Genomic DNA, 12,001 nt, shown 5'->3' on the forward strand with positions numbered 1-12,001 from the left:
GAAAAATTTATATTCAATGATATACGAAAATCTTCTAGTAGATATTATTTTTTTCATCGGTTTATGGCGACTTTCCAGCTTTACTGATGGAGGATCTCTGCATAAGCGCGCACCTTTAAAGGGAGACAAAGGCAACATTTTATGAGCGCACACCTTTAAAGGGAGACAAAGGCAAAATTTTCATTTCTTTAATAGTTTTGAATTTTTCATTCATTATTCTGTAAATGTCCTTAAAATGGATACACTAGAGAAGTCAAAGGAACAAAACTTTTCTCCATATAAAGAATAAAATGGTGGTTTCTTATCTTGACCCCCTTGGGTCAGGTTGTGCTGGACATTTTAGAAATGTCATTATAGCGTGATTTGAGTTCATTAATTAAGTTGCGTAAAGTATTAAATCTGGTCAAAATGGCATAGACAAGGCACCATCACCACTGAAGTGCATTTATACTAAATAATGTTATTAACACATTGAATAATTTTGCACTTTCACATCCAAATGCTGCATTGAACTACTTAAAAAACATCATGGGCCTTTAAAGCATCAAAGATTAGAAAGCTTCCGTTAGCTGACTCAAGGTTAATACGTTCAATATAAATTGATGTCTTAATTGATTAAATTGAATATTCTGAAGATTCTCTCAGCTATTTGGATTATTTTCTATTCAACTAATAACAGCATCAAAGGAGATGTAAACAATGATGAAAAATATAAACTTCAGAAAAGCATTAGCCTGTCCTTTTATTTTCAAAGTCTGGATCATTACTTCAAAGAAAACCTGGAATAACTTTTAGAACTACTTTTTTTGGTCTCAAGCTTAAAAAAATTAAAGTAAGTGACAAGGCTCCTGGGAAACCATTGGATTATATTAATGGTCTGAAAGATTAAATGTCTTAATCAAATGGGTGTTATTAATTGAAGTGTCTGAAATAAAATTTTCACCAAATTACGACTGATTGGTAAGATTTCACAAATTTGAATTTCGAACGCAGACTGTGTAAAAGGTCAAACCTAATTAAGATGTTTCAAAAAAAGGGTAGAGGCCAAGGGTAATGATGCAGACTATAGCAGTGTAACTAGACAGCGTGAGACTTTTTCGACATTTGCATTTCATCTCTTATAATTCGCTCTGATTAAAAGTTAAGAAATAATACAAAGAATTTCAGAAAACAAGGCTCAATCGAGGCTGATCATGACACAAATTCTTGCGACTGTACTAATTTTAAGTCTTGTTTACTTCTTAGAACTGTAACCAGTACTGGGGTCTATATAATCTTTAATTGTGACCCTGACACCTAAGTCACTCAGTTGTCACTCCCCTTGGACCAAACAGATGCCATTAATTGTTCATTGGTCAAGCACCTTTGTCCTGGCATTAGGTTACAAAAAGTTGGCCAATTTAATTCTCAAAGGCCAAATTCCATATTATTTTTTCCCTGATGACTTAATCATAAACTTTGCTTGACCCTCTATTTTATGCAAATGCTCTTTAATTGGCATGCATAAATGATGAAGGTACAAATTAATAATGTCTAAATCCCATAATAACACAGGTTAATAAATAATTATCATAATTCATCATTGAGATAACAATCCTATGGTATTTCGGAACACTGACCTTTCTGGCATGTCACAAAAGAGGAAAAAACACTTGTTTCTGCATAAAAAATAATTGAGTGGGAATTGGGACTATAGATTTTCACCTAGTTTATGATATATCATAATAAGTAACATATGTACTGACAACTTATCATTCATCAATATTGTTTGGCAATATTGACCCGCAAATGATTAATTGTCGGGAGTTTTTTTCGTTAGTTTCTGCAAATTATTACAATTTACCAATTGATTTTACTGATAGTATATCAATAAATACTTACGGCCCAATGACTTAGTGATAAGTATGATGGCATGACAATCAGAGTTGCAAGTTCAAACCCTCGACAAACTATTTTTTAAAGACTTCTTTCACAAAATACTTTTTAAAATTATATGCAACATTAGTGGATGAATAATTTGTTTCATTTCTGGTATCTTTTTTAAATTTCAGATTTGATACATACAAGCATATGTAATTTTCATAATTCAAATATGTTAAGTCAAACATTATGTGAAACTTGAACTGGTATATATATACAGATTTGAATACCCGAGTATTTAGGCATGCATTTTTGTTATCAACATACAATTAACTTTAAATCTTCTCTGTTGTTTCAATTCTGATTGTATATTATGTTGTACACTTTCTTGACATATATATTGAATTCTATTTTATATCTTCCCATGCCATATGTTCTTATGGAATTCGAAAAAATAATTTATCAATTTATCATAAAAGCCCAAACTGACATATTCCATTTACAATTTTTATCCCATAAATTGCTTAACTAAAAATTAACACTAATTTGATCAATATCTGAACAATAAATAAATATTAAAATGTTGTGTTTATTTCAACAATCGCTCAACCAAACAACACCTTTTTTGCAGTTTAATGTTGATCATATCACCTTTAATTACGTAGCCAGATGCTTGAATATTTAATCATCTTAAAATTGGCTGATATCGTTACCATTAAACTTTTACGCAACACAATATTAATGATGACATTTACTCATGCAATAATATTGTCATTTTTATTTTCATTTTCACTGATGTATAACCAATTGTATATACAACCTGATAATTTACCTTTACGCATAGTTAGTTTAAATGTTTAACCACATGCATTTATAGACAAATCATATCGTACATGTCATTATTATTAACTTGCAAATGGTATAAATGTAATCTAACATCTATGCTTTAGCACTTAGACAGGTAAATGGTGAAATTTTTATTTTGAGAACATCCAATACAAGTTTTGTGATTTTTATATTTTAAGTTTTTAACCCTTATAGCCTATAGCTGCTGCTGGCATCAACAGATCCTACCAAGGTGACCACTGCAGAACAAGATCAGCCAACACATCCATGCAATCTTACCATCCATAAGTCTGCACTCTTCACTATTTAGTCAGTACATATTTTAAAGATGGTGAATGACTAAAATTTCCCAAGATTGAAAGATTGGCAAATCTTAAAAAACAAGCAAAATATTTTTTTTTAAGACATTTGACTTTAAAGGTCAAGGTATGTCTGGTCTACTTGAAGGTCTTGTCCAAAGGCTTCTAATGTGGCCAAGTATGAAGAAAACTTAAAAAGTAATGATCAAGGTAAAAGTATGCGGATGGAAGATCATAATAAAAAAAAAAAAATAGCATGGTAAAAGTTTAAAAAGCTCTTTCCCTTTGGATATTTCAGTCATGAAATACAAATCATATTGCATACCATGTTAACAAGTAATAAATATGTCTTGTTTGATTTTTACTCCAATCAAAATACAATAACACTTGATCTCTTTCCTTTTGTTTTCATGTGAGGTATTAACTTAATATGTACAAATACAATTATCAATACTTCATATTATTGGTTTATAATATTAGATGTTTCCGGGGAGTATTATACTTCAAATTCTGTCAGACAGTAAATTAATATTTGTATAATTACAAGTAGCTCTTAAAATCAATGATTCTTCATTCCATACAGAATGCTTTAAAAAATCTTACAGGTAAAGTCCCGTTTAATGTTCGTAACCTCATTAAATATCTTATCAAATGGATTTGCCTACTGATTTTCTATTTCAACAAAACTGTTAATGTTATTTAGGGACAATTCCAAAAAATATTTGAGCCACGTCATGACAAAACCAACATAATGGGTTTGCGACCAGCATGGATCCAGACCAGCCTGCGCATCCGCGCAGTCTGATCAGGATCCATGCTGTTCGCTATCAGTTTCTCTACTTGTTATAGGGTTGGTAAGCGAACAGCATGGATCTTGATCAGATTGCGTGGATGCGCAGGCTGGTCTGGATCCATGCTAGTCGCAAACCCACTATATTGGTTTTGTTGTGACGCGGCTCATTTATTGACTGAATAGTGAATACACTGCAGACCATTATCAGACATAACAGTTGTGCAGGCTGATCACGGTTGGCACTGGTGGCATTGGTAGAATCTGTTGACGCTAGCAGATTAAAAGTTAACAATTATTTCTTCAAACAATCTTATGTCAGATTATGTTTTCAAACAAGAGCTGTCAGGACAGTGTGCTTGACTATTCTCAGTGCTTGTGCGTTAAACAAGAGCCTCCATGATGTAGAATTTTCTCCATAATTCTGTCTTATTCCATGTTAGAGTGATATGGTTCTTGGTCAGTGACCTCTCACTATGCTCTAAAATGAGTGTGTGAAGTTTCAACATATTCCCCTTCAGTACTTTTGGAAATTAGCAACTTGCATGAAAAAACTTAACCAAAATGTGACACCGACGTTGACGCCTTGATGAGTACAATAGCACTCTCTATTACTTGAATAGTCACGCTAAAAATTCTAGTGACAGACTGAGTACTCAAGCTATTGTCAAATAATCGTATCAATTCCTTCTGGGTACTTGATTATCAGCCATTACATTTGATTATGCTTCGAAAGAAAGAGTTGATTGACTGTATAAAGTTAATTTAATAAATGCAAGATTCCCTGTAAAGAAAACTGTAATTGAGCCGTGTCACGACAAAACCAACATAATGGGTTTGCGACCAGCATGGATCCAAACCAGCCTGCGCATCCGCGCAGTCTGATCAGGATCCATGCTGTTCGCTTACCAACCCTTTTACAAGTCGAGAACTGATAGGGAACAGCATGGATCCTGATCAGACTGCGCGGATGCGCAGGCTGGTCTGGATCCATGCTGGTCGCAAACCCATTATGTTGGTTTTATCGTGACACGGCTCAAATATCTGTTGAAGTCTGAGTCACCAATAGAAGACAGCTTCTAGTCTTTATGCACTGAAAGATTTATCCAGTTATTCAAGTATACTGTGATTATGGTGCTACAAGTATGTAGTATGTCATTTCTAGAGGTGCAAAAATTTATCAGTATACAAGCATATTGTGATACAATTTGTCAATCAATACCTACTGTAGTTTTTTCTTTTAGTAAGTCCTTGAACCAGCTCTTCTTAACAAATTCCTTTTAATACAGGTCATTGCCACATGCCGTTTGATGTACTCTTAAACCAATAAGGCTTGCGTGCACATGAATTTTTCTTTTCATCTTACAACAAATACGATGCACCGATCGCCTTGTAACGAAACCTTTGCGTAAACAGGTTGATCTATCATTACATAATCTTACTACTAACAATTGTTATTTGTAACTACTTTACAGTAAAGCTTCTGCAATATAAACAAGAACAACTGAAATTATTTTCATTATGTCTTGTTATTTTTGACATTTTCCCCCAAGTCCTGGTAGAGTGCCTTTACTTCTGCATGTCTAATCCCATTTTCCGACTTGGAAATCTATGAGAACAGACAAAACTTGCGAAAGCGTTCCCGTGGCGATCGTTCTTAAAACAGCCATCACAGAAACTAAATAAATATTTTACAGCAATATCAAAAAATATTCTCTTTGAGGGCAAATAATACTGTGGGCATAACTAAGACAAAGTGATTTTGTCTGTTAATTGTTCAGTCGAGTTTTTTTTTGTTGTTGTTGTTTTCCTTGGTGTTTTGTTTTACTGGTTTTTATATAGCATTAAGTAGATAATTAACACCAAACTTGCTGGAACAAAAAGCGAGTAATTTTTGCCACCAGCCTGTATATCATCTATGCCATCTTATTGAAATCCCTTTAACTTTTGAATGGACTGTTCCAAATTCAAAGCTGGGCAAGTCCATTATGTAAATTCAGCTGAGTTAGGGATGACAGCTTATTAAGGCATGTGAGCACAGCTAGTGCAACATCATGATAAAATCTTATGATCCATTAATTTAGGAGCACCTTCTCAAAAATTCTTACAATACATAACACTAGGATTATGGTGTTCAATATACAAGAAATAATGATTCAATCAAAATGTTGTTCTTCATTATAAACCTCAAAATTTATTTGATAGGATATCTTTCTCTTAATGTCAAGGTCATTTGGTGGTTTTCCAGCTTTACTGATGGAGGACAAACTCAGAACCTGAGGTGCCCCTCCCAGAATTTTTGCACACCAAATGAAGAATTGGTGACTTAGCTAGGTACAAGCAGGCTCAAAGTCCCTGGCTGGAAGCAAACAAACTGTGAAAAGGGGGGCACACAATTTAGTTATCTCAGTTTCTATGGAGTAAAAGATAAACACCCTAGAAATATCAACAGATGTTAATCTCCTTTTGCTTTTAGTGATGATCTCATAACTGAAATTCTTAATGCATATTGTAAACATATGAAAGCTTTTTTGTTGATCTTAAATCATAATTAAAAGTGCAAATCAATTTTCCTATCTGCTTAGAATAAACAGAAACTTGTTGATTTATTGCAATAATGATATAATGAAGTGCAATCCTACCTGTGAAAACAATTACTTAAGCATGATTTGTGAAAATACACTGTTCATGTAAATAGAGAGCTGCCATGAAAGTAAATAGACAACATGTCCATTCTAGAATATCAATGTAAACTACAGAACTTGTAGAAGTGTGGGATATCTTTGCTCAAGCCAACAATTTTCCAAAAATTTTCATAGGGTTACCCCCACCCCACCACCCCCAACTCCAAGTAGTCTGTCAGTTTGAATGGGCACTAAGTGGGGGAATAGGGGTCCTCATATAACTTGGTCATGGCGGTTAATGTAAATAAAGATCTCTTGTTTCTTCCCACTGATGATAAAGATGTCTTTACAATTGTTTTTATTGCATTCATGTGAAGACTGTTGTGAACATAATGTGTAAACAGCGGACCACTTGACTGTAATTAGATAGCAGTGAACAAATTGATTGTAATTTGACAGCAGTGGACAACTTGATTGTAATTAGATTAGCATGGACCTCTTGATTGTAATAAGATAACAGTGAACAAATTGATTGTTATTAGATAGCAGTGGATAACTTGATTGTAATTAGATAGCAGTGGACAAATTTATTGTAATTAGATAGCAGTGAACAACTTGATTGTAATTAGATAACAGTGAACAAATTGATTGTAATTAGATAGCAGTGGACAACTTGATTGTAATTAGATAGCAGTGGACAACTTGATTGTAATTAGATAGCAGTGGACAACTTGATTGTAATTAGATAGCAGTGGATAACTTGATTGTAATTAGATAGCAGTGGACAACTAGATTTTAATGTGTTAACAGTGAACAACTTGGTTGTATTTAGTTAACAGAAGACACATAACATTGCTATAGGCTTATAAAGAGATAATAATTTTAATGATGAAATATTAATGACATCAAATAGACACTGAATTTACTTCGGAATAAAAACAAACATTGGAACACAAAATATTCTCACATACCAATAAAACACTGTTTACAGTAAAACTTTATGACCATGTCCCATTAAATAATGAATTGATTTTGGAAATGTGGATCTGCATGCAGGATTTTTACAATAAATATTATTTCAATTCTAATGGGATGTACAGATACAATCAATTTATGTAATCTACCATGTTGACACAATGGCATGATGGCATGATCTAATTATGTTTTTGTTGATTAGATACAGTGTGATTACTTTTCATTTATTTTCATCATGTCAAAATTGTTGCATTGAGATAAATTATACAAAGATAAAATCAAGGCATCAAAAATGGTTAATGACGTATAATAATTACAATCTATTGAATTCACCTGTGATCATTACCTTTTTTCTCAGAAGAAAAGGTTGAAATGTAATTGTATCACTAACAGATTCAAAAGGGGGGGGGGGGGGACATCACTCCTCCTCCCCCCTAAGTGACCCTTTTATATATGCAATGAAATATTTGTGACCATACAAGTAGTACATACAAGTAGACCACTGAATCAATGCCCCGTTAATTTCTATGCTATGAAATCCCTTTTTTCATATATATCAAGAATGATAGATGTCAACAAAACACCATTTCTATCTAATAATACAATGATCGTTACTTCTAAACCTTAAACATATAGCATCAAGCCAATGGTTCATCAGACCATCAGGATCAATGCTCTTTAACAGTTAAAAGTGGAAACAAAATTTTGATTAATTGTTCCTGCAAGAAAGGAAGCTATAATTGGGATATACCATGGGGAAGTAAAATGGAATTTACCAAAGTAAAGCAAAATGGGAAATACTGAGGGGGAAGCTAATTGGATATGCCAAGGCATAGCAAAATTCAAAATACTGGGGGAAGCAAAAATTGAACATACTGAGGGGAAGCTAAGGGGATATACCAAGGGGAAGCAAAATGGGATATACTGGGGGAAGCAAAATGGGTAATACTGAGGGGAAGCTAATGGGAAATACTGAGGGGAGTTAGCTAAATGGGAAATACTGGGGGGAAGCAAGTGAAATACTGGGGGAGCAAAATGGGAAAAATTGGGGGAAAGCAAAATGGGAATTCTGGGGGAGCAAAATGGGAAATCCTCGGGGAAGCAAAAAAAATGGGAAATTCTGAGGGGAAGCTAATGGAATATGCCAAGTGGAAGCAAAATGGCAAATACTGGGTGGAAGCAAAATGGGAAATACCAAGGGGAAGCAAAATGGGATATTAAAAGAGGATGCAAAATGGGAAATAATTAGTGAAAGTTAAATGTAGTATACCAAGGGGAAGCAAAATGTGACATCTTAACTGAGAGAGAGCAAAAATGGGACATACTGAAGGGGAGCAAAACTGGATATACCGGATTGCGTAGTGAGAGGCCAGTAATCTGATGTCATCAAACCACTCAGCCATAGAAACCCCTCGAAGTATAAAGTATCAACAGATGGACAGACATGCTGATTCATAGTCAGTATGAAAGAGCAAAGAATTATGACCGTACAAGATTTCTTTTAAGTGCATGCAATAAAAAAACAGGTGCTGGCATCACAGAAATCTGGATTGATTTGATTAATTTGTAACATCATGTAATGCAAACATTATTAATTCTCTGATGGTTGATACCACAGATAAAGGACCGAGAAAAAAGAACGAAATAATAAATAATGCATAGAGTTGTCTGATTACGTCATGTACACTGAGACTGAGACTATATCTTTTGGGTTTGAGGTTATAAAATTTGAAACTGGAAACCAACGTGTATGATTGGTTGAGGAAACAAAGGAATAATTCACAAACTGACAGATCAGTAAAAGTATCATGGTCTCCATTTTTACTAATTTGTAACTTAGTATTGTAATCACATATAAGATCATACAAATAATTATTGTTATTAAACAAACACAAATTTAGTGTGGGTAGGCAAAGTCAATTTAGTGTGGGTTGGGTGTAAGGTTGTTAAAATTTACATAACATCTTTCTATATTTCGTATAACAGGACACAAAATGATTTTCTTTTAAATTCAATGGAAATCCTCCTCAGTTATAATAATGAATAATAGAATATTAAATTTGTACTCTTTCTTCAACATCTCTTAACTCTAACCCAAAAGTTATAAGATACAAGTACAAATATTGCAATTTCTTCAGAACTTAAAAAGAAAAAAAATCAATGCAGAGTTGTAGCCCTTGACTGCATCACTCTTCTGATGACATAAGCTATACACGAGTACCAAATGTTTACACATGCGATTTAGCCCAAAAGGGAAATAAATATGTGAAAAGACAAATTTGCAAGAGTTATTGCCCTTATTCTAATAATCTTATAAAATGCGATTTAGCCCAAAGGGAAATAAATATGTCAAAAGACAAATTGCAAGAGTTAGTGCCCTTATTTTGATAATCTTATAAATAAATAGTGTCGAACAATGAAAAGTGACAAAGAATTGTGTACAAATTATTCTTTTTCTAAAGAATAAGGCAAGCTAAAGACCCTACCAGTCATGCTTATACAACTAGTTATTAGAATATGCAAATTTAGAACACTGATATAAAGTAACTTAATTGGTTATCTAATCTACATACTGCCATTTCCAAACTGAAAGTACATTTTACTGAAAACTAAGAGTGAACATTATGGAAAGATGAGAGAAAATATAACAATAAACCACACAAAACATTCTTTTATACTAGTAATGCCCCCAGCTTTCTCATAAGTTTTGTTCTTATTCCTTATGCAGCACCAAAATAATTCCATGTTGTAGGCGGAAAGTTTTTATAAAGTCTATGCATTACTTATTTATAAGACGGGGAAGGAGTTTCCAGGAAACATCAGCTTAACTCCCACAATGTAGAAATTTATCTTAGCATTATCTCAAGCTCATTTAGAAAAATCTTAATTGATCCTGATGCTTTTATTTCCATCTCTTCCAAAAGAAAGTTAATATAATAATATATTAGCAGGTTATTCATGGTTTCCTTTTTGGAGAGTATTTATTTTCTTTAACATTTCTTCAAGTTTGGTTGTTCTGGGAGTTTTATGTGTTTTAATATCTCGAGATTTTAATCAGGTACTACCAAAAGTGCGCCAGTTATGTGGGATTTCCTCCTTCTAATTAAAAAACTGATAATGAAGAATGGTTTGATTTAAAATATCTAATTTTCTAATAAAAAAACGTTATGCTAAAAAGCTTTCAGAAGGAGGGAAAAAGGAGGAACAAAACAGTGGAGAAGACAAAAAAAATCCAGTCAATAATAATGGAGGCAAATTTAGCCTACAAGCCCTAATGAACTTCTATATTCCTTTTTGTAAAGATTCACAATTATCTATCAGAGTATGCAAGAAAAAGATAATTTATATCAAAGTATAATGATTATTTTTACATCCATTCATTACAACACTCTTCCTACACACAGGTTATATTTAGGGCTTTGATTTATAATATACGGTTTCTTCATGTTTTCAGGACAAAATGCTTTTGTTTCTGAACAAACAAATATAATAAGATAGTACATAGCAAAATAAATACAAAACTGACATAGCAAATTATGACACCCAACAGTCACTACAGTTTTCTCAGTATTGCATACAAGCAGTTTTTAAAAGCAATAAACTTCTGACAATAAAATCTATTTTTATTTTAATGACTACTGATTCACCAAGCTGAACACACTTAAAATTGATACGATATTACCACAATTGAAGGTTAAGATAACATCCGAGTTTCGGTACATGTAATTAACAGTTTTTCATTTTACAGATAGTTATAAGAAAGGAAAAAAATCATAGTTACGATATATGAAAAGTTGTATGAAATAGAATACCATCAAAAATGTCCTTTCACTTTCACAAAATTTGCTATTTTAACTACAATACTACCAAATATGTTTACACCCACTTATATCATTACCACAACAGGATCTGAACATTATGATTGTGGTTTAATAAAAAGTAACCTTGCTTGTCCAGGTAAATCGGTCATGTCATATAAACATAATTAAGTCATTAGGGTTAAGTACAAAAAAAAAGACGGCTATAAATTTCCAACCCCCACCCCTCCTCCCTAAAACAGTATTAATCTGCAACTTACCTTATTAACAGAATGAAACTTTCCTCGCAATTTGATTACAGGATGAAAATATCCAATATTATTTTCAAATAGAGAGAGATCTATTTTATCAAGACCCGACACAGCGCAGAAATGGTCAGTGGTTGCGATACCCCGATAAATTCCAGTAAATAACCAAGCCGTGAATCAAGTACGTATAAATAACACACAAATAATGATGTATCAAGTCCTCCTTAAATAATTAATGCGACACTAAGTTTCAAGTATTTTCACATATTCATCTAGCAAGAAATAAACTCATACAAACCACTTGATATATTGTATACTGTATATATATATAAATATCTGGAGGTAGAGAAAATCAGTGGTCCGTGAACAATTTCATTTGTCATCCACTCTCTCTCTCACATCACAAGTTTTCACAATTAAACAAAAGCTAGTTTCGTATAATTATTTATAACAAACCCTACACTCTTAAGTCAGTATTACAGAACATTTTAACAACATCAATTTAATTTGTTGTTTCTTAAGAAAACAAAGAAAAAACAAC

General features: G+C 32.9%; 1 protein-coding gene across 4 annotated transcripts in view; it reads right to left on the bottom strand.

The window, feature by feature from the left end:
• LOC132721862 (neuronal calcium sensor 2-like) overlaps positions 1-12,001 on the bottom strand; it is a 150,018-nt gene that overhangs the window by 101,323 nt on the left and 36,694 nt on the right. Inside the window, exon 1 of one of the 4 annotated variants that reach the window (XM_060706233.1) lies at positions 11,473-11,757. The exons of 2 other annotated variants lie outside the window; for them this stretch is intronic. The gene's annotated coding sequence lies outside the window, so the exon portion shown is untranslated. Of the gene's footprint in view, positions 1-11,206; positions 11,230-11,472; positions 11,758-12,001 lie in introns of those variants that run through there. One more of the 4 variants, XM_060706235.1, reaches the window with a different exon arrangement.

Source organism: Ruditapes philippinarum, unplaced genomic scaffold (genome assembly GCF_026571515.1).
Source record: "Ruditapes philippinarum isolate M1 unplaced genomic scaffold, ASM2657151v2 ctg1919_1_1_1_1, whole genome shotgun sequence".
NCBI classification, from domain to species: domain Eukaryota; kingdom Metazoa; phylum Mollusca; class Bivalvia; order Venerida; family Veneridae; genus Ruditapes; species Ruditapes philippinarum.